A 23,459-nucleotide genomic window follows, 5' to 3' on the forward strand; every position below is an offset into this window, starting at 1 on the left:
GAGCACCAGGGGCTTTTTTTCAGTGAGAGGTGGGTTTTACGGCTGGTGTGACTTTGTGCCCACAGCGTGGCCAAGCTGAGGGTTGCTGGCTTTCATAGATGGAGAGCTACACTTGATGAGATGAAGAAAACAGGGCAGAAACTGAAAAAAAAAAAAAAAAATGGAGGGGGATTGTGATTAAAGGGAAAAAATGAAGCTGTGCAAATATCAAGTTTTAAGAAACTGGAGCCTGGAACTGAGAAGAACACCCAGAGTTGCTGAATGTGCGGGCTGGAAGGACCAGCGGAGGTCCTCTTTCATTTCAAAGCCCTCATTTTACAGAGGAGGCATCTGTGGCCGCTGGGGAGCTGTCACTTCATCCAGGTCACGTGGGGAGTTGGTCTAAGCCAAGGCTGAGGTCTGCTGGTGTTTCATTCAGAGCCGTCCCACTGCCTCCTGCTGCCTCTCAGGTCAGTGCCTTGAAGCCTGGGGGTGCTATTAATGAGGGGGACAGTGCTTACCAGGTGTTCCCTACCTTGGTCCATTTGGGCTCCTGTAACAAAACACTATAGACTGGGCAGTTGCAACAACAAATTTATTTCTCGCAATTCTGGAGGATGGAAGTCCAGGATCAGCTGCCAGCAGGCCTGGGTTCTGGTGAGAGCCCTCTTCCGGGTTGCAGACTGCCTGCTTCTCATTGCGTTCCCATGGGGCAAAATGGGAGAGAGAAGCAGCAAGCTGTCTCTCCAGCCTTCTTAAAAGGGCACTAATCTTATTTATGAGGGTTCATCCTCAGGACCTTATTTAATTCTCATCACCTCCCAAAGGCCCTGCCTCCAAATACCATCACTCTGGGGGGTAGGGTTTCAATACATACATTTGCCAAGTTTGCAAACATTCGGTCCAGAGTATCATCCATAAAGAGCACATGGGTTGGGGGTGGGGGCTCCAGTGTTAGGTCAGTGTTCTCCCAGCTCTCCCTGGGAGCTTCCTGGAGTCCTGATGCCCAAGCTGCAATTCAGACTATTATCAGGACCTCCAAGGACAAGTCTCTGGCATCTGTATCAGGTGCAGCTCCCTTAGGGATGGCAAGCCGGGTCCTGTGCCTGAGGAGTGGCACGACACTGTGTTACCACAGGGCCTGGGTCCTGGTGTCCACCTGGCATCAGGAACTGTGTCACTTGCCCCCACTGGCTGGTTTGTGACATGGTGATCACAGAATGCAAAGTCAGGGGCTGACTGGCTGGTTTCTTTTCTTTTTGTGCTTTTTTTAGGGCCAGACCTGCAGCTTACGGAAGTTCTCAGGCTAGGGGTCCATTCAGAACTGTAGCTGCCGGCCTACAACACAGCCACAGCAATGCTGGATCCAAGCCATGTCTGTGACCTACACCACAGTTCACTGCAATGCCGGATCCTTAACCCACTGAGCGAGGCCGGGGAACGAACCCACAGCCTCACGTTGGATTCATTTCCCCTGAGCCACAATGAGAACTCCCTGGACTGGCTGGTTTCTGAAGGCCCTCCCAGGTCAAGAGCCAATAGTCTTCAGTAAAAAGAAAGAGATGTCATGTTAGCATAGCCTGACATAAGCACATATTTTCTCTAGCTTATGATACTTCTTTGCTCTTTATTTCCCACCACAAAGATTCCCATGAGCTCTTTATCATTCCTGGAAGAAAAAGAAACATCCCCATGCCGGGTTGCCTTGCCATCACTGGAGAGCTGCACAGGATCTGGGGTTTGCAGTGATGACAGAGATGGGGACTGACTCAGCCTGTGTCAGTCCCCCCCTCCAGAGCCCGTCACACTGTCCACAACCTCCCAAGACCTGTTGTGGAAACACCAGCGTAATACTTATGAAGTCAGACCCCGGGAGGTTTGGTGTTGGAGCAGCGTTACGGCTGAAAGAACACAGCCCATGCAGTCAGAAGTAATTTCAAAATAAATCCAGTTCTTGCACTTCTTGGATGCCCTGTGTGGACAGGGAGAGGGCCCCCCCCCCAATGTTCCCCAACTCTCCCTTCTCCCCTCAACCCCAGGCTGCAAGGCTTTGTAAAGACTCCTCCATGGCCCTCTAGCCTCCTCCTTGCACACCCTTGGGGGCCATGCCTCCTGCTCATTTTTACCCAAATCTCTATCTGGACGCTCAAGGGTGTGCCCCCAGGAGGCAGGACTAACTGCAGAGGACAGGGAAGACTCTGAGCTGATGAGAGTTATCCACTCCCACAGGGGGGCTGCTGGAGCGAGACCAGGTCTTGCTGGGAGTCAGGGGGCTGCCGGCTGCTGGAGAGATGGAGAGGGGAGCCAGGGGCTGCGGGTTTAGCCGCCTGGAGGCGGAGAGCCATCTTGTGTCCCTGTGAGGCTCCTTCCTCCCGGGAACTCTTCATCCTCTCGCTTTTCTTCACATACGGGAAAGGCTATTTGGCAGCGTCTCACTTTGGAGAGAGGACTGCTGTCTTCAGACACAGCGGGCTGTAAAACCCCCAGTTCCATTAGGCTTCCTGACTGTGGCACTTGGTGAAGATGTTAGAAGCAGAGGCCAAGTGAACTTGCTTTAATGTTTCCTTGGAGTTTTCCTCAACACGGAGCAGAGCGATCTCTTTGGTGGGTGGTATATTTATTGCCCACATTTTTCTTTTTCTTTTAGTTCAGCACCTCGGGTCAAGGCTGGGGGCAGGGGGTCCAGAGAAAGCTCTATTGACATGACATAATTTTCCGGACAGAATGTTCTGTTCTTCTCCTCCGTGAATGTGGAGGGTACCCTGCAGTGCGACATGAGGCCAGGCTCTGAGGATGGCTTGGAGATCTCTGTGCCCGGTCATCAAACACACTCTACGTAAAGGTCAAGAAACCACTGAATTGGGGGCAGGAGAGTATGTGTTAAATTGTATCCTACTCTGCTATGGAAAAGGGGGCTAAGCCATTGCTGCCAATTTCATCCACCCTGTGTGTTTGTACCAGCTTCACGGCGCCCAGGATGTGTTTTTTTTTCCCTCGCCCTATTGACAGCAGCCTTGGCATCAGGAATCTCAATGCTTGGAAAGTCACTCAAGGAGGCCCAAAGCCAGTGACCACAGGGACTTAGAGGAGCAGAAAAAAACGTCCCCTACAAAGACTGGTTCTCTACTTGGCATGTCTTTCAGTGAACTAGGGGGAAAGATGGGTTTTGGAGCCAGAATTACTTGGGCATATATGATACGTTAACTTGGTGAGTTCAAGCCCATAAGTTCTTGCAACCGTACAAAATGCATATTAATAATAGTCCCTACTTTATCCAGCCATTTGAAGATTAAATGAGATAACGTTTGTAGTGTGTCTGGCACAGTGCCCAGCTTACAGTAGATGTATAATAAATGCCACCTGCCTCTCCTTCTTCAGATGCACATATGCACCTGGAATAAGACTTCAAGGGAGTTTTTTCAAAGGATCTATTATTTTTGTTCTGAAGCACCAGTTCCTAGCAGGCAGAAATAATGAGTGCACCGAGTTGCATTCTTTCCAAAATATGGGTGAATGCGTAACCTCTAAGTAAATAAATTGGCGTTCATTGTGGGGAGCCAAGGAAGTGAAATGCCAGCACTTGCTCCTCCCCCACCCCCCATCCCCACCAAGTGTACAGTGAAGCTGGGAAATCAAGGTACATACAGTGTCAATATTCTGAGATGAGGAATAAAAAAGGTGTCCCATCCCTTACGAGTTTGGTTATTAAGCCTCGTAAACATACCAGCTATCAGCCTCAGGCAGCCACTTCCCACACTGCTTATGTGTGGGGGCCAAGTGTAGCCTCTCTGTCCCCAGGTGACTCGGCTGCTTCTGGGGACACCACCCCCTAGCTCTTCCCCCAGACACCCCACACCATCATTGCTGCAGGCTCTGCTCTGGCTCCCCACCTGCTCTCAGATTTGCTACTGCCAATCCCTGAGGAATCTGAGGCTGAAGATTCCACCCTGCCTGGACTCCAACTGTTCCAGTGAGAGCTGCCATTTCTCCTCTGCCCCAAGCAGAAGATTCTACATGCAGCACTTGTTTCCACCATCCTGAGACATGATAGTGATGACTGGCTTAGACTCTGGCTTCAGAATGCATGAGTTCAAATTCTACTTCCACCTCCTCCTATGGTTTTGTGCCAACTAATAATTAAGCCTCAATTTCCCTGCATGGAAAACTGAGGCTAAGAAATTAGTAGCCACCCTATTTTGAGGACTAAGTGAGATGACTTAAATTTAGCATAGTACACAGTAGGCTACTAGGACATGTTTGCTATTATTAAATAATGATGACAGTTTTGGGGTGTGACATGTGTGCTGCACTTACCTTTACTTTGTCATATTTCTCCTAAAGGCTAGGCCAGTGGTCCTCTCTCACCTGATCATCCCTCTCTCTTTCTATTTTTTTTTCTTTGTGCGACTGCACCTGAGGCATATGGAAGTTCCCAGGCTAGGGGCTGAATCGCAGCTGCAGCTGCCAGCCTACACTACAGCCACAGCAACACAAGATCCAAGCCACCTCTGCAACCTCTGACACAGACCTACACTTGTGGAAGTGCCAGATTCTTAACCCACTGAACAAGGCCAGGTATCAAACCCACACCCTCATGGATACGAGCTGGGTTCTTAACCCGATGAGCCAGAACAAGAATGCTCTGACTCTCTTTGTGTCCCAGGATGGGACATACAATCTACAGTTCAGCCCTGCGTTGGGGAAAGCTGCTTTCCTCCTTCTGGGGTCACTTCCTTTCACACCAAGACTTTGCCATGGTTTTCAAATCCCTGGGCTGGTGTGAGACTCTTAATCCTGACATCTAGTAAAATACTCTAAGTACTCAGCATCAGTTCTTCCAAATAGCCTGGGGTCTTTCATACAGCTAGGGAGCCAGAAGTCTGCTTGACACTTTGAAGTCCAGGAAAAAAATGTAAAGCTCAAGTACCCTTGAGATCCTTATTAAAACCAACCATGGAAGTCCTTTCCACAAGAATGATGCAAATGATAAATGCTCCTTGGTATAGAGAGAGAGCTTTCAACTCTACATAAGATGGACACCAATGTAATAATCTAGGGTTTTAGCTTCATCAGCCATGGCCTCGGAGGAGTCACTCTTGGCTGGAATTTTCCGGCCATAAAATGGAGATGCCTGGGAATGGGTCATACTGACCAGAGAAATCTTCAAACTTGAGCTGTCTGGCAGTTTTCTGTTCTGAACCCTTCTTCCCTAGATGGGGGTGGGAACAGCTCAGTAATTCCATGGGGAGCCAGAAATGTCAACTGGAGAAAGGGCAGAGAGCTCTGGACAAAGGGGACAAAGGGGAGAAGATGATATGAAAGCCGAGGAGTAAGAGGACAGAGGGGCAGAGGAAAGAGATAGAAGATATAAGGTGGCTGATTAAGGTAATGAAGAAGGGTGCACATGGATTTCAGAAGAAAATGTGCTCTGGCCTCTAAGATTAGGCACCTTCAATCAACTGCAAAGCACCATGGACATGAAAGCATCTTGTCTCAAGTGTGGATACTTGGAAGTAGAACTGAATGCTAAGCAAGAGCACACAGGTAAAACATTGCAGGGTATGGAAATGACATTACAGGAATCCAGTTTAGACCCTCACTCTCCAACTTTAATTTGATGAAAATGAAAGTTTGCTTGATTCTCCCCTAAGGTCTCCTCCTTGGCCCACAGTGGCACTGTTTGGGATGACGTCCGTAGAAACCCTCGGCCATTATAAGACAAGACCGATTTGCTTAAGGAAAGTGATTTAAAAATATATCATTGATCTGGGGAAATCTTTTAAGATCTATGACATTTCGTAGCTCAGCAAGGTCAGTTTTTGTTCCAAAGTCTCCAAAGACACACTCTTCTCTCTAAAGCTTTGATTGATTTCTTTTAAATGGCACTATTATTCCTTCTGTACCTTGTAAACCATCTTGATTTTAAATTTAGTTCGTTACAGTCTCCAAACTCGCTGGACTCATAAGAAAAAGGGGCAAGCTCTCCTCTACAATTTCTTTTGATGGCCTAAGTCCTTCAGGTGCTCCCATAGTCCTGTTAATAAGTAAGGTGGCACTGCCCCAAGGAGGGATTGGGCATTTGCTTGGGACCTCCTAAAGTAACCTACACATTTTGTACTTTTCCAGGCAAGAGAGAAGGTAAGAGGCTAACTTGGAACTAGCATCTGGCCTCTGGGAAACCTAATGTAGAAATACTGAATACACACGACTAAGAAATATATAGGTCACTTGCTTAAGTGACAGCAGATTATAAGTCAAGGACAATGATGCTAAGTGTTGGATTTGATATTCAGAGTTTGACTTCCTTCAAGGTTCCTGGGTCTTTGCCCATACACCCCCCCCATGATCCCTCTGCATGTTCCCTCATTCTTCTCTGCTCACAACCAGGGCATCTCAAAAGCTGGGGTCTCCTCCAAGGCTTTTTACTGCACCTGTTTCATGAGACCAAAGCTCCACCCCCTACTATGATGACTTCGTTGTGATCTTGATTTATTTAACCCATAACCAGAACTCCTCCCCCACCTAGGAGAGGTAAACCAACATTGCCTATTGTCCAAGTGATTTTGGATATGTTGTGGAACCCCAGGGGACTCAGTTTCCGTGAATTGAGGTGATTGGGAAGATCTGATGACATCACATGTGAAAGGGCTTTATAAGTGGTAAAAGGCTAAATCAAGGTCGAGCCTGTGCCTAAACTGAATGGAGTCTGAGGCAAGAGGACTCCTAGAGGCCCACACCCACATGTCTGTTTAAAAGTCATAAACACGTAGGCCGGCAGCTGTGGCTCCAATTAGGCCCCTAGCCTGGGAACCTCCATATGCTGTGGGTGCGGCCCTAAAAAATAAAATAAAAAAAAAGTCATAAACACGATGAAGCGAAAAGTTCCATCTTTCTGCCTTCCTAAAAGGCCTGGTTTAAACTGGGAATTTTTGGATTCCTTGAGCCCTTCCCACACCTCTCCCCATCTATCTCCACCCCTCCTCTGTCCTGCCACAAGGACTTTGTGTGGGCATCTCAGTTCACCACTTTGAGCTCTCCATCTCCCCTCCACACAGCTGCTTCTTGGCTAACTCCCTGGGCGAGAGGTGTGCCAGGGCTCAGAAAAGGGAATTGAGAGTGGACCTGATTATGATGCTCATGATGAGCCAGGGGGCCTTTTCCTGCTTCCCCCTCCCTTCCCTTCCCTCCCCCCACCCCGCCCCCGATTCCCTTTCCTGTAAAATCATCTAAATTTGTCAAAAGGCAAAGGCCATTGCTCTGAGTTTCAAGAAACCAATTTCTTGAGATCATTATCCTTATAGCATTTTCCAAGCACAAACGACCATATACCAAAAATAGTTAACGGCTGAAGAATGAATTTTGTCTTTGTGATTTTATTGTTTTAGGCTTCTAGAATTCCCCACACAAGCTTACCTCCTCTGACCCTTTCTGTCTTTTCCTGGTTTTTGTTTCTATTTTAAACAAGTTGCAGTTGAGTAATACGACCGAGACTTGTTATAGTCTCAATGCAAAATACTATGCACTGATGTGTGAGTAATAGCACTATTGCTATCAGTTATTACATTTAGTCAATAAAGTGCCCTGAGAATACACACAACGTTTTGAGGATGCAATTTTAAATTTACCTGGAGCCTGCTTAGTCCCTTATCAAATATTTAAGTGGCTTCCTCTCCACAGCATGATGGTTTAAGATCCACAAGGTACAGGAAGACATTAATATAAGAAAGTATTGATCTGATACAATTGAACCTTTGACTATATAGAGAAAATTAACACCACGGTTAGCAGAAGTTAGAAGATTGGTTGTAAACTAAAAGTCAAACTTAGAAAATGAAAGATCATTTGGAATTGATGCTTTTAGATGTTTTGCCTGAGTAATAGCAGTCCCTTGCCTACCTACATGGTATTGGGATGCTTACTCTAAAAATAAAGTCTAGGAGTTCCCAGGGGGTGCAGCAGGTTAAGGATCCAGCACTGTCATTGCTATGGTTTGGGTCACTGTTATGGCATGGGTTTGATCCCTGGCCCTAGAACTTCCACATGCCATGGCATGGCCAAAAAAATTTTTAAATGAGGTCTAATTTTTTTTTTAATGATTTTTATTTTTTCCCTTGCAGTTGGTAAAGTACGGTCTAATTTGGAATAGCACAGGCCATGGCATGACTCCTATAGAAGCCTTGTGGCAAATTCATGACCATGATTCTGAGTAGGTGAGCATGGAGCACTCTGGGTCTAAGGAGGAGTATCAGGGGACAAGCTCAGGCAGGACTAGAGGAAATCCTGCAGGAAAGCCACTGGATACCCCCCTGATGACTTTTAAAAGAAGGAGTTGTAGTATCTCTCAGGAAATACTATTGTCCAGCCTTACAAGAGTCAGAAAAGGCTGATGTGAAACTAGAGATGGCTTACAGTGTTACCTACTCAGGCTCTGTACCAAATAATTGATAGTAGAAATTCCACCAATAGGACTCACTCCATTAAATTCAAGGCTTTCATATCTGTTAGTTCCATCTACCTTTTCTGGTCAAAAGTCTGGGAGCCAAGATGGACATTTTGGTGCCACTACTTTGTTGCAGCTATTTTGTCACCAAGGTGCTCTCATGACACCAATAATAATAGCTAACTGTTACAGAGTAATGTTTGGCCCTCTGCTAAGTCCTCCATGGGCATGTCCTCATTTAATCCTTATAAAAACCCTAAGAGGTACTATTATATATCCATAAGAGAAAATCGAGGCACAGAGATGTTAAATAACTTACCCAAGACCACAGAGCTGTGAGATGGCGAGTCCAGGTTTCAAATGTAGACAGTGGGGTCAGACACAAATCCATAATCTTCATCCCTCTTAACATCTAACTTACAGAACTCTTAGTGAGGGCTTTAACTTCTCCAGGGTTTGGGGTGTAGAGGTGAGCTGATCTCCTGTACACCCTATGGGATCAGAGACCCAGCTAACATCTGTTTTACACTTGTTAATAAAGAGAAAGGAAAGAGTGAAATTTGATTGATTTCTAGGAGGCAATATAACAGAGTTCTAGGGCCCCTGAGTTTAAGCCCCAAGGGAACAAATGGGTCTCCCAAATTGTCCACAGTCCAAAGGGTGCAAGAAAAGGAAATGATTGTCCCAGCTGTGTAAGAATTCAGAACTTGCTCCTGACCTGGTAAAAGGCAGTGATTGATGTAGGCAGAGCCACAGAGATGTTTGTCCTTTACAAAGCCCATGGCTGTTGGTTGCATCAGGGCCTGGAATGGCTCCAAAAGCAGGCTGGTCTCTGGCACCAATCTGTCAGCTCGCCCCCACCTCCCCCACAACCTGGAGCTTTTGGATTGAATGTCCAAGGAACCGCTGTTGGATTGGCCTAAAGTTTCCAGTTCTACAAATCTGATCTCTCCCCAAGGCTTACCTTGATGTTGATTCCAAGTCTAGTGTACAGGGCTGGCGATGATGTAAGAGACAAATGCTTGAATACTGAACTTGGATTCTTTTGGGGGCTGTGGCAGAGTCTGAGAAGCCGAGTGGATGGTGAGGGGAAAAGTCAAACTAAATGTAGGTCAGATTCTTTAGGATAAGTTTCTGCAAACTTGAATACCTGTGCCACCACAAAGGAGCCGCCTAGGCATGCTTTTCAAGATCAGTGCTTGAGGCAAAAGGCAGTTTCTCCAAATGCAAAATGGTTAATAACCTCATGTGCTTTGGGGAGACTTAGAGGGACAGTGGTAACAAACAAGTTTGCAAACTCTCATTATACCTGATGTATTGCAACACTGAGTTTCAAAGAATTAAAATTTAAATCATTTGAACAATATAAATAAATGTATTGCACTTAAAATACTGAACTAGTTTTTAATTTAATTCATTTGAACAATATAAATAAATGTATTGCACTTAAAATACCAAACTAGTTTTTACATTATCCTTTAAAATTTATGATTATTATGGGGATACTTATTGAAAGTGACCTATTTGTGCACTTTGTGATATTCATTGAATCTTTGCCTTTACTCTAGCCCAGTGATGCTCAGATTTTGATATTCACAGGCTGTAAAATTAAATATTAATAACAACCACCACAACAAAATAACAGGCATGGTAAATACATAAATAAAAAGAGGGAATTGCCATAAGATTTGGAACTTTAAAACTTAATTTATTTTCTAATTGCATACGTCGTAGCTAAACACATTCTCCTTATTTTAAAAATGTCAATGTGTTAGTTTCAGGTGTACAGCAAAATGACTGAGTTATTGTAAATCAACTATTTCAATTTTTAAAAAAGTCAAACAAAGATCAAGCAAAAGTCTCTTGTGACATCCTTTGAATCTCAGTGTCTTCCCAAAAGGGAACCACTCTTATCAGTTTGCTATAGCTTCTTCCAGCTTTTTCTCTGTATTTACATATATGGAAATAGGTCCATATAGAAGTACTGACTTGGGATGTTTTATTTATATAGATGATATTATATAGTACATTTAATTTACTTCAGGTTTCTTAACCTTGATGATTCTTCTATACCAATACTGCTCTATTTCATTAATTTTGATTGTTGTACCTAATTCCATAATGGAACTCTACCATGGTTTATCTGTCTCCATTTCCTTATCTGTGCCTCTTTTTTGCGCCTGTGTGGGCATGCCAGGTAAACAGCCTCACATATGCACAAAGATATGTAAGCAGCTAGCCATTTTTTTTTCCAAGTAAGTGTTTTAATAGAAAGCAAAATTCCATTTACTTTCCCTATTATTTCCTAAAATACAAAAGGGTGGTCACATACTCTAAAAGAAGCAAAATTACAGGTTAAAAAAAAAGAGGGAGAGAGAGAGAGACAATCTTCTCCAAGAAAGGTTAAACGGAACCTTAGTGTGTTTTCACTACAGATTAGTGAAAATTTCATCAGGGATGAATGAGCCTGGTGCCAGGATCTGATTTGGAGGGTCCTTCCTTGAGTCTTACCTCAAATGAGACCTTCTTCCATCAGGTAGCTCTTCCCAAGGACACAGGGACAGCAACAGCTGTGGATGCGAGCTCATGGTGCTGATTTCCCTTGTCTGCTTAATTGCTTGCTGGCTCCACCTTCTGCTTCTATAGGAGACAACAAAGGAGAGAGTTAGCTGTGGGCCAGTCTGTGCACACGGCCTGGGAGGACTCATTCACACCAAGGAGCTCTGGCCAATACTTGTTCTCAAGAACTGTGGGTTTCTAAGTGTGGGGCTGCTTCCTACATTTTGGTTGGTGTTCCTAGGGGTATGGTTGATGAACTTATGATGTAGCAAACAGATGAACCTTCTTCACTACATATATTATTTATGCAATATGATATATAATATTTAGTATATAACTTCTTCAGTATTTAATAACTGTATGTTTGTTTAATATTAATTACAGAAAACCTCAAAAGATACTTAATATCTAATGCAAGAGACATGGGTTGCTTGAAAGAAAAATGTATTGACATTAAAAAAATCACCAGGGAGCCCCTTCAATAAGTGGTGCTGGGAAAACTGGACAGCCACATGGAAAAGAATGAAATTAGAACACTCCCTAATACCATATACAAAAATAAACTCAAAATGGATTAAAGACCTAAATATAAGATCAGATACTATAAAACTCTTAGAGGAAAACATTGGCCAAACACTCTCCAACATAAACCACAGCAATATCTTCTCAGATCCACCTCCTAGAGTAATGACAATAAAAACAAAAATAAACAAATGGGACAATTAAACTTGAAAGTTTCCGCACAGCAAAGGAAACCCTAAACAAAACAAAAAGACAACCCACAGAATGGGAGAAAATATTTGCAAATAAAGCAACTGACTAGGGATTAATCTCCAAATTTTATAAACACCTTCTGCAGCTCCATACCAAAAAAACAAACAACCCCATCAAAAAATGGGCAGAAGATCTAAACAGACAATTCTCCAAAGAAGACAGACAGATGGCCAAAAAACACATGAAAAGATGTTCAACATCAGTCATTATTAGAAAAATGCAAATCAAAACCACTATGAGGTACCACCTTTCACTGGCCAAAATGGCCATCCTCAAAAAGTCTACAAACAATAAATGCTGAAGAGGACCCTATTACACCATTGGTGGGAATGCAATTTCACACAACCTCTGTGGAAAACAGGATGGAGATTCCTCAGAAAATAAAAACAGAATCACCATTTGATCCGGCAATCCCACTTCCGGGCATCTATACAGATAAAACCATGACTGGAAAAGACACATGTACTCCAATGTTCAGTGCAGCACTATGTACAATAGCCAAGAAATGAAAACAACCTAAAAGCCTACCGACAGAGGAGTGGATCAAGAAGATGTGGTGCCTAGACACAATGGAATATTACCCAGCCATTAAAAGGAAAGAAATAACAGCATTTGCAGCAACATGGATGGACCTAGAAATTATCATGCTAAGTGAAGTCAGTCAGACAAGGAGACACCAACATTATATGCTATCACTTACATATGAAATCTAAAAAGTGGACACAATGAACTTCTTTGCAGAACAGATACTGACTCACGGACTTTGAAAAACTTATGGTTTCCAAATGAGACAGGTTGAGGGGGTGGGGGAATGCGCTGGGGATTTGGGGTGGAAATGCTATAAAACTGGGTTGTGATGATCACTGCACAACTACAAATGTAATAAAATTCATTGAGTAATTTAAAAAAAGAAAGAATATAAAAAAACACACAGAGCAATGGCACAAAATAAAATGAGCATACAACTGCTAACACTCCCCCCCCAAAAAAATTTAAAAATCACTAGGGTTAAAGTAAGTTCTCTTGTAAATTCCTCAACCTTTTTGAATCCCAGTCTCCTCATCTTTTTATTTATTTATTTATTTATTTATTTATTTTTTTTTTTTTTGTCGTTGTTGTTGTTGCTATTTCTTGGGCCGCTCCCGCGGCATATGGAAGTTCCCAGGCTAGGGGTCCAATCGGAGCTGTAGCCACCGGCCTACGCCAGAGCCACAGCAACTCGGGATCCGAGCCACGTCTGCAACCTACACCACAGCTCACGGCAACGCTGGATCGTCAACCCACTGAGCAAGGCCAGGGACCGAACCCGCAACCTCATGGTTCCTAGTCGGATTCGTTAACCACTGCGCCACAACGGGAACTCATCTTTTTAACGGACTCAGTAATACCCACCTCACAGGAACATCATGAAGATGAGATGATGTGGAATGTGCCTGGCACATAGCGAATGTGATGAATGCGGCCTGACTGCCTTCTTTTCACTTTCTTCTCTTCCACCCCCAGGGATTCCCTTCTCTAGCTCAAAATCCAGATTCTCATCCTGACAGAGTTTAAAAATTTTGTTAATGAGAGCCTGACAAAGACATTCTCTGTCAACAACTGTATTTGTATTCAAACTGTGCAAGTTCCGAAAACTCTCGAATCTTCTACACGCAAAGGAATGAGGCTCTCAGAGGTGGAATTTCGGGCCCGAAGATGAAATTCTCAAGGAGCAAGCTATTTCTCCAGACAGAAAAAGAACACCATGCAGATTATTTGCTAGGCCTGAATGGGGTGCAGAAGCATCCGTGTTTGTCATCTTCCAATGAACAGTTGTCACCTCCTCTGGGCCAAGGTATTTATTTTCTGACATACAAAGCCAGGATAAAAATCCATTCAGATCTGAAAAGAAATGTCTGCTGGAAAAAAAAAATGAGCTATAGCTTCTTCTGGAGAAATAAGCTAGGGGAAGTGAAGGCTCCGGGTTCAGTTTGAAACTGGGTTTTATTTTCCAGTGGACTGGAATGCACAAAGAATCCTGGCTTGCGGGAATCTCCCGTGGGCCTCCCAGAGACCCTTGGTGAAAATGTAAGTTATACTCATTCTCACTCGGAGTGAGAGTGCTGTGTATTGTCTGGAAACAATTAGAGGTATTTTTCCATCTTGATCTGACAACCTCAGACACACAGGCAATTGGGGGGCTGGAGGGGTGGGATGTGATTTGAAGTCCAAGTTCTACTGTTAACTATTTAAACAGTTAGAGTATTAAAACTAATTAAGTCAAATACGCTTGGAGCCCCCTAGGGTGGGCGCCAATGGAACAGGGAGGCTCAGAAAGGTTTAAAAGTCACCAGAAAGAAAAAATCTTGGAGCTCTGGAAAATATTTTGTCACTGCTAATGATTTTCCAAGACCCTTCAGGAAAACAGTGTGACAATAAAAAGCAGTTCAGGGGAATGCCTGGATTGACATCAGAGGCTGCCTGGGGACCTGGGTGACTACAGGTGAGGCTGGCATTACCTGGTTTAAGGTGTGACACCAGTGCTGCACCCCCAACCAGGCTGGACATAGAGGGGTTCCAGAGAAAGTGGCTGCACAGTGATAGGTCTTTGTGTCAAGATGTGCCAATCTCCTGGAGACCGTGTTTGGATTATTAAGAAGAGAAATTAAGCTGGTTTACCTTTTTTTTTTTTTTTGAAAGAAAGCTGGGGTAGAAAGAGTTCAGTGAGGGGTCAGAGCAGCTGGAGAAGGGGTTCAGGGGAAGTGGGCCAGTATGGACAAGAGACATGAAAAAACTGGGGGCTACCTCAGCTAGCCAGTTCAAAAAACTTTTGCGCTGTATTTTGAAGCCAAAGTTAGAGACAAATGTTCCCACCTTTCCCTTGTTTGTCAACAAAATCCAAACTGCCAAGGGCCATAGAGGACAGTTGTGTCAACAGCACAAAGCTTGGCATCTGCCAAATGGTAATCAGCAAAGAGGCCTCGCATTTGTGCAGAGACCTAACACTCTGCAATGTGTGTTCACAGCCCTGGTTTAGTGGATCCTTATGGCAAACTTGGAGGGACGTGGAAGGTGCTGCCATTTCAAAGACGGGAACATGGAGTGGGGTGGGGGCTGGGAGAGGTGGAGGATCTCAGAGAGCATCGCAGAGCTGGTGAGCTTGGGCTTTGCAGTGAGCTCATGGGATACAGCTTAGGATACAGCTGCCCATTTCTTTCCCTGCCTTCCTTCTCCTTCCCATCCCTCTCCGCATGCGTCGGCAGCCTCCAGATGGAAAAGAGCCTGGAACAGAAGCAGGATACAAAAGCTATGGTATGAGATGCCTGGGGTCCTAAGGCTTGTCCTGGGTAAGGCAGTACGTTTCAACTGGGCTTCAGAATCGACTTTCCAAAATAGAAAATTCAACAGAAAACCCTTTAGATCCATCAGTAATTTGGGTCAGGAGTGAGAAGCCATCTCCTTTCTCTCCACTGAGCATCACTTAAGACCTTACGAGTCCTTGAGAATATATCACCTTCTTTAAAAATACCAACTTTTTTTAAAGTATAGAATGAATATTTTTCCTATTCAATAAGAAGCAAAGTAGTAATAAAGAATCAAAATGTTAATGACACTGATTCTATGCTGAAGATATCTGGCTAGTCTTTTCTTAGAAGATGGATTTATGTTTGGTCTCTGAATTTCTTAGCTTGGATCAGAGATGAACCTTAGAGTTGGTAATATTTGTGCCAATGATATGGGGGTCAGGTTGATAACAGACCTGGGCCTTTTCCATCCATGATTCTGGAGCTGGCAGCACTGCCCATGGCAGTCCCTGTGGAAAGCTGGGCAACAGAGCAGACTTCCAAGAAGAGAAAGGCAGGAGTGCCTAAGACCAGGTGAGGAAGCTCAGGTGACTGGCAAGACCTGTTGCTTGGCCCTTGATTCCGCATCGCTTTATCCTCATTTTATGTAAAACTTGAATTAATGTGTCTAACATTTTTTTCATGTCCTTGACAAAGCTGTCGGTGGTAAGAGAGGAACCCACAGAAAAGACGTCAGAGTCAGAAACTGACAACAAAAGCAACATAAAACCCACAAGACACAGGCATGAGAACCTCAGATACTCATCATCCCGGGGCCATTTGTTCAGCGGTGAATACTACCACCCACCTCAACCGGCTTTGAAATCAACACTACCCTACTTCCCTGTACATATTTGAACTTCTAAAGGAGGAGTCAAATTAGACTTGGCACATACTAACTACTTGAGAAAATAGGAAATGTTTAGTATTACTGAAAAATTACTTTTATCTAAATGACAATACATATGTTGGGCTCTACGGCTTTTTTTATTGTGAAAAATACGTAACATAAAATTTGCCATCTTAACCATTGTTAAGTATATGGTTCAGCAGTGTTAGGGATATTCACATTGTTGTGCAACAGACTGTCAGATTTTTTTTCATCTTGCACAGCTGAAACTCTTATGCCGCTTAAATCATAACTCATTTTCTCTCCCTCCGCAGCTCCTGGCAACCACCATTCTCCTTTTTGTTACTATAAATTTGACTGCCCTAGATAACTCATCTAAGTGGAGTCATACTGTCCTTGTCTTTTGCGACTACCTTTTCACCTGGCAGAATGTCCTCAAGGTTCATTCATGTGGTAGCATGTGACAGGACGTCTTTCCTGTTTAGGGCCGAATAATATTCCATGGTGTACCCAGGCCACACTTTGTTTATCTATTCATCTGCTGTCACCTGGGTTGCTTTCACTTCTTGGCTGCTATGAATAGCACTGCTGTGAAAGTCAGTGTCTCTTTGAGACTCTACTTACATCATTTTAAAGAGGTATTTTCTCTGCTCGTTAAAAATATGATAAAAGATGACTTGATAATGAGCCCCTTTTTCTTTAAATTACTCACAGGGATCTGGGTTTTCTTTACAACAACATGCTTTTGCAGAGGAGCCCAGGAGTGGGGATTTGGAGATCTGGGGACTGGAAATCTTCATCTCCATTTCTAAAGAGGATCTCGTTTTCAGCCATGACTTGACCTACTTCTTTCACCCAAAAGTTTCCAGTGTGAGCACTTCATTCCTTCCTTTCCACGTGCCTCTGCTTCCATCCTATGACCTTCTGTTCCCTAATCAGAGAAAAGTCTTGACCTGTCCGGGGCCCACCCTGGTCCTTACCTGGTGGGGACCACCCCCCGCCTCCCCTCATTGGTTACCATTATTATGTCATCCAGATCAATCACTGAGCACTCGCGCTGTTGTAACTGTCGCTTTGATCATTCGTTACACTTTGTTAGTCCTCATCAGATCCAGGCCCCGCTAATCGGAAACAGCGGCCTTCCAAAAGCAAGGCAACCTAGTGACCAGGGGCAATTACCACACTGTTTGGTTTTTAAATTAGTCCCTTCTTGGTGCTCTGATCACCATCAGGAGACTGGTGATTCAGAAACCCAGGGGGTGCCTGCTGCTCGTGCTGCCAGCAGCCGGCCTGGATCCCCGGACGCCCCACGGGTGTTCCAAGTTGAGGGTGACCCCTGCCTGTAACTGAAAAACACAGTGGGTGACCTAGACGTTCAGCCTCATCATGAACAGGCATCCTTGCTGGGCATCAGCACCCATGGGCATTTACACAGAAGACAACCCTTGCTGCAGAGCTCTGCCTCTGCAAGGAGCTGTGGGACCTTATGGTCAGGACCCAGCCACACACCAGCAGCACACAGGGCTCAGCAGATGCCAGTTCTCTTCTGGCCTCCATCCAGGAGGGTGCCAGACCTGGGGTGAGGTGGCGGAGGCAGATGTGTCTGTCTTGGGTTTCCACAGACCTGGGCAGGAGTCCAGCCTCCAGCTCACGTGCCTGCGGCTGGCCCTATAGAAAGCTGTGAGGGGGTCATTTGGTGGGAAATTAAAGGTCAACCCATGCATCTTCCAGTGCACATCCTTTTCTTTAATGTCAGTGTTTCGCCAAACTTCAGGCATTTAGGTACTACTTTCATAATTTTTGCCTTGCACAATCCTCTTTTCTTTCTTTCTTTCTTTTTTTTTTTTGGTCTTTTTTGCCTTTTCTAGGGCCGCTCCCAGGACATATGGAGGTTCCCAGGCTAGGGGTCGAATCGGAGCCTTAGCCACGGCCTATGCCAGAGCCACAGCACCGTGGGATCCGAGCCGCGTCTGCAACCTACACCACAGCTCACAGCAACTCCAGATCCTTAACCCACTGAGCAAGGCCAGGGATCAAACCCACAACCTCATCGTTCCTAGTCGGATTCGTTAACCACTGCGCCACGACGGGAACTCCTCCTCTTTTTTATTTTAAAAAGAATTATTTAAAAGGAACTATTTCATACTTTGAAGGAAAGCAAGTATTTCTCATCTTTCAGCAATAGTGTTTAAAAATGTCCTTTCTGGAGTTCCCGTCGTGGCGCAGTGGTTAACGAATCCGACTAGGAACCATGAGGTTGCGGGTTCGGTCCCTGCCCTTGCTCAGTGGGTTAACGATCCGGCGTTGCCATGAGCTGTGGTGTAGGTTGCAGACGCGGCTCGGATCCCGCGTTGCTGTAGCTCTGGCGTAGGCCGGTGGCTACAGCTCCGATTCGACCCCTGGCCTGGGAACCTCCATATGCCTCGGGAGCGGCCCAAGAAATAGCAACAACAACAACAACAACAATAACAACAACAAAAGACAAAAAAAAAAAAAGTCATTTCTTTCCCACCCACCCCCTCACTATGCGCACCCAGCCCTGCTCACAGATGAATACCCCTCATTCTCCTACTGGTCCAGCTAGAGCTTTCGCCCTGATTGGGGTGGGGCAGCTTGGTGGCCTTTGAGTAGGCAAATTGGATTTGTTGGATTACTATTGCTAATGGCAATTGTAGTGTATTCCTGTTAAGGGTTTCTAGTATGTGGGTGTAGGAATGCTTTGTCTAGGGGGACCTGACTCTGGTGGTTCTGACAGGCTGTGTAGGACAGAAGGGGAGTGTTGGAGTCACAGCATTTCCTTAGCTCCGCTTGGCTCACACTGGGCTGTGTCTTGTCTTCTCATGCCTGATGGGTACCCCCCAGAGCCGACATCCATTCTACCCATTCTCCCTCTACAAGGCTCCACCTACTCTCCCAGGACCTGCATCAACTCTCCTTCTCTTATGGTCCAGAAGAGTGGCATTCCTCCGAAACAAAGCATTTGCTCCCAAGACATCCACCTGGGGACCTTCACGCTGTGTCCAGCGCATCTCGGGTTTGCTGTCTTAGATTTCACATGGCCAAAATTGGAGAATTTTAAACCTAACTTTGATGGCCTCTTACATGGAGGGAGTTAAAGTCCTTAAAAGCAGATTTCATAGGAAGCATGTAAGAATAAATGCATATATAGCTCCTGCTTTTCCTCTTCCATTTCAAAAGCAGCAATTATCCAGAGGGACGTAGCTCAAGCAGGCCTTTTGATTTAAGGTAAAGAGGAGATATTTTGTTTTTCAGTAAGGCAGAATATATCTTAATGTAGTAATTGAATTTAGCTCTATTTAGTCTAGTTTGATGGGGGTAGATCTAGAGTGAGGAGGGAAGAATTGACATCGCTTAATACTTAACAGATGGATAGAAAACAAAAAGTTTAGGAGATAAGAATGTCAGAAGGTTACCAGCTGCTGTGGATATATAGTAAAATGGAATTTATTTGAAAGGTTAGGCTTATGTTTGTTAATACATGTCCCTCTTTTCAATTATATCTTAGATTTCCAAATTATTCAGAGGGAGACCCGTCTTTTCAGCTAAATCTTGAGTGGATTGCCATGTTTCAAGTAGGTATCTTTGTGTTTCATGCACCTTATCATGCAGGAAGATGTTTTTGCTCTTGAATGGTAGAGAATTTGGAGCAGTCATTTGTTAGCATGTTCACTCTGTGAAATAGCAGTCCTTGCCTACTATTCTCAAATTTGGGTGTCTTAAGATCTATCACAATTAAAGGAGGGGGAGGAAACTCTTCAACACATGCATGAACTTTCATATCGTGAGATATGAAATTCCACTTCTAAGAGACCTCATTAGGCAAGGGCCACCTTTATACTATGAAAGGATAAATTTGCCACCCAAAGTAGAGGGAATCACCCTATCAAAAGTCTCCTAGGAGTTCCCGTGGTGGCGCAGTGGTTAACGAATCCGACTAGGAACCATGAGGTTGCGGGTTCGATCCCTGCCCTTGCTCAGTGGGCCAACAATCCCATGTTGCTGTGAGCTGTGGTGTAGGTCGCAGATGTGGCTTGGATCCCATGTTGCTGTGGCTCTGGCGTAGGCCGGCAGCTACAGCTCCGATTCGACCCCTAGCCTGGGAACCTCCATATGTCGTGGGAGCGGCCCTAGAAAAGGCAAAAAGACAAAAAAAAAAAAAAGTCTCCTAATAGCAGTGTCTTGGCACCAGCTACTCTTGCACTGGGTCTCATACCTAATGTGGAGAAGAGTCAAAAGGACTGCAGGTGTTGAGGGATGATGTGAGCCTGACAGGAGCCACTTAGCATGTGGAATCTTCACAGAATCTGAGGCAGTGACTTCCTCAGGGATAGTGATCAATGCTTAACCCACGGATTCAGGCCCCAACTTCCTGGTGCAGATGCAGTGGCTTAACTCTTCAGCAGGGGTTCTTTAAAAAGCCATGAATTAGTTATTGCTTGAAAAGTGGATTGAAGATATACTAGGTACTATTATGGTTAATTTGAGGAAGGCAACGTTGATGCACAACTTCTGTAAAAACCATTAAATAATTCTTTGGGTCAAAAGGACAATGCATTAGGATAAATAAGTAGGAAATAAGAGAAGTCATCAAATAGAAAGTGGAACTCTTGACAGGAACTCCACGTGTGGTAGGATGGATTGGTTCTAGGGTTACGTGGAATTGCCAAAGGAAAAGAGATTTGTGGGGAGGGCTGTAAGAGGGGGAAAGATGGGCAGGCTATTGATGAGAACCTGGCCAAACAGTTGAGGCTCCAGGAACTTAAATATAAAACCAAACATGATATTTCCTTAAAGTATCAGCTTTTTCTGTCTTGGAAATAAGTCACATTCAAGCAACAATTATTTGTTGGCTGTCTGCTACCTATTTATTATTCTGTTAGGATTTGTAAGAAAAACTAAAGGGTAAGAAATAAGGAATTTATAACCTCATGACAGGAGCTAAGGGTTAGATAAAGTATGAAGACTCTAAGAGAGGAACACAAGCAGTGCAATTGAGGGCCAATGCTGTTTTGTGGAAAAAGTTCATCCACAGTGGCCGGGGCTCTTAGGAGTAGAAACTTTGGGGTAACTGCCAAAGGCTTTCTAGGGAGGTGGTGTTTGATTTAGGTTCTGAAGGGTGTTACTGCTAACCAATTTTAGGTGGAAAATTCTTCGACTGTCTGATTCAGATCAAGATTGTTATTTCTCTCTTTGCAGATTCTTCTACTACTTTCCCCTTCGATGTTGGTATCTTTCAACTTTCGAGATTGACTATCCTCCTTTTCTACTCACAAAACCAAACACTATCAATACGATGGGCTGAAAACTCAAATGAGAACGGGAAATGAAAAAGTAACACAAACATATGAGTCCAGTAAATAGGATACAATAAGGAATTATAGGGCTTGTGCTAAATGGAGAGGTTTTGTCCACCTAAAGGTATTCAAATTTAAACTTACATATTTGTGTGTGTGTATAAATTTAAGTTTATATATATATGTGTGTGTGTGTGTGTATGTATATATATGTGTGTATATGTACATGTACTGATTTTGCTCAATCACCTCTGCCAGCTGGAATTTGGTTTGCCAGTGGGTGAGCTATGATCCATCTACTGATTTTTCCTAAACGTTGCTAAACTTAAGCCCTCCTCTGGAGTTTCAGTTTGATTGTTCTAAGTGTCTAGTAGCCACCTGCATGAACGTCCCCATGTATGGATTATCTAAACCAGGGGTTAACCCCTGGGGCCAAACCCAATCCATACTCCTACCCCGCCCCTTCCACTGGAGCACAGACACTTTCCTTTATTGCCTAGGGCTGCCTTGACCCTACAGAGGCAGAGTTGAACAGAGTGACAGAGAGCACCTGGCCAGCAAAGCCTAAGATATTTATTATCGGACCCTCTGGTTCCTTCCTCCACCTCACCACCCTCATCTAAGATGTTCCGAGAACTGACCTTGCTCATACGTCTCACCCCTCTACATTTCTCCCACTACAGCCTTGGTCCAGCCCTTCCTATTCTCACCCATCTCAGACCCAGCATCTCTACAGGAGTATCAGGTTACATTTTTAGAAGAACAAATCTGATCATGTCACTTTTCTACCTAGAATCCTGCAATGACACCCGTTTCCTCCCAGATAATACCCTTCTTCCCAGAGATCCGATGATGCAAGCCCCTTTCTCGTTTATGCCCCTTCCTACATGTTTAGCATCATCTCTGCCATTTTCTCACTTGCTCTCCAAAGTCCATCTTGCTACTGCATTTATCATTGCTTTGAATGAATTGCCCTCTCCTTCATGCCTCTGAGAGATCCGCATACTGTTATTCTTTCATCTGTTGGTTTTATATCTAAGACACTTAATTGCCCAAATTCAATTCCAGCATCATTCCCTTAGCAGTACTCTTCCCCCGATCCCTCCTCCCTCTGCCTTGTACCCCATGGCCCCAAGAGAGTTGGGGCCCCCTTCTCCTGATTCTTTAATGTTTTCAGTATAACTGGTTAGAGTACACCCCAAAATACAGTCCTAATTATACTTAGTTCTCCCTCCCTACTTTAGGTGTGAACTCCCTGAGGGATCCTATCTTATATATTTATATCCCTAGTAGCTATCCCAATGCTTGCCAAAAATTAGGTGCTTAACAAATGTTCAGCGAATTCCTCAAGCTGATTATAAGTCTTTCATAAACAAGGAGTAATCCCTTGCTGATACACAGAACATTTGCTGGAAGACCACCAAGCTTGGGCATAGCTGTAAATACAGGTCCATGATTGATTAAATGATGGGTTAACTTAGAAGCTGAGAGACCCTTTTGAAGTGCAAATCACACCATGTTGTTTCCACCCCTGAAACCTTCCATGGCTTCCCACTGTACTTAGAATAAAGGCCAAAATAGGAGTTCCTGTTGTGGCGCAGGGGAACCGAACCCAACTAGGAACGATGAGGTTGAGGGTTTGATCCCTGGCCTTGCTCAGTGTGTTAAGGATCTGGCATTGCTGTGAGCTGTGGTGTAGGTCGCAGATGTGGTTCGGATCCCATGTTGCTGTGGCTCTGGCACAGGCCAGCAGCTGTAGTTCTGATTTGACCCCTGGCCTGGGAACCTCCATATGCTGCAGGTGCAGCCCTTAAAAAAATAAATAAATAAAAATAAAGCTCAAAATATTTGATTCTGGAGTCCAGCTGCTAACCACCTATCTCTTGATTCACTACACTCCAGTAACACTGAAATTTCTACAGTTTCTCAAAGGCACCACTCTTTTCTGCCTTGTGCGGGGTGTGTGTGTTGGGAGGGTCCTTTGCACCTGCTTCCCATCTTCCAGGGATGCTTCTCCCTACTCATCCTCTGACCAAATCCTATTCACTCTGCTGTCACAGTCCTGAAGTCATGATCTCTGAGGGGCTTCTCTGACCTAGAGTTTTCTGTTCATAATGCCGCTCTTGTCCATTAAAGCACACACTCCTATTTATAATAGTGTCCTTGTTTGCTGGGTGGTGTGCTTAACATCTGTCACCCTTCCATTTGGATGGAAAGCT

This window comes from Phacochoerus africanus, chromosome 5, assembly GCF_016906955.1.
Source record: "Phacochoerus africanus isolate WHEZ1 chromosome 5, ROS_Pafr_v1, whole genome shotgun sequence".
NCBI lineage: Eukaryota > Metazoa > Chordata > Mammalia > Artiodactyla > Suidae > Phacochoerus > Phacochoerus africanus.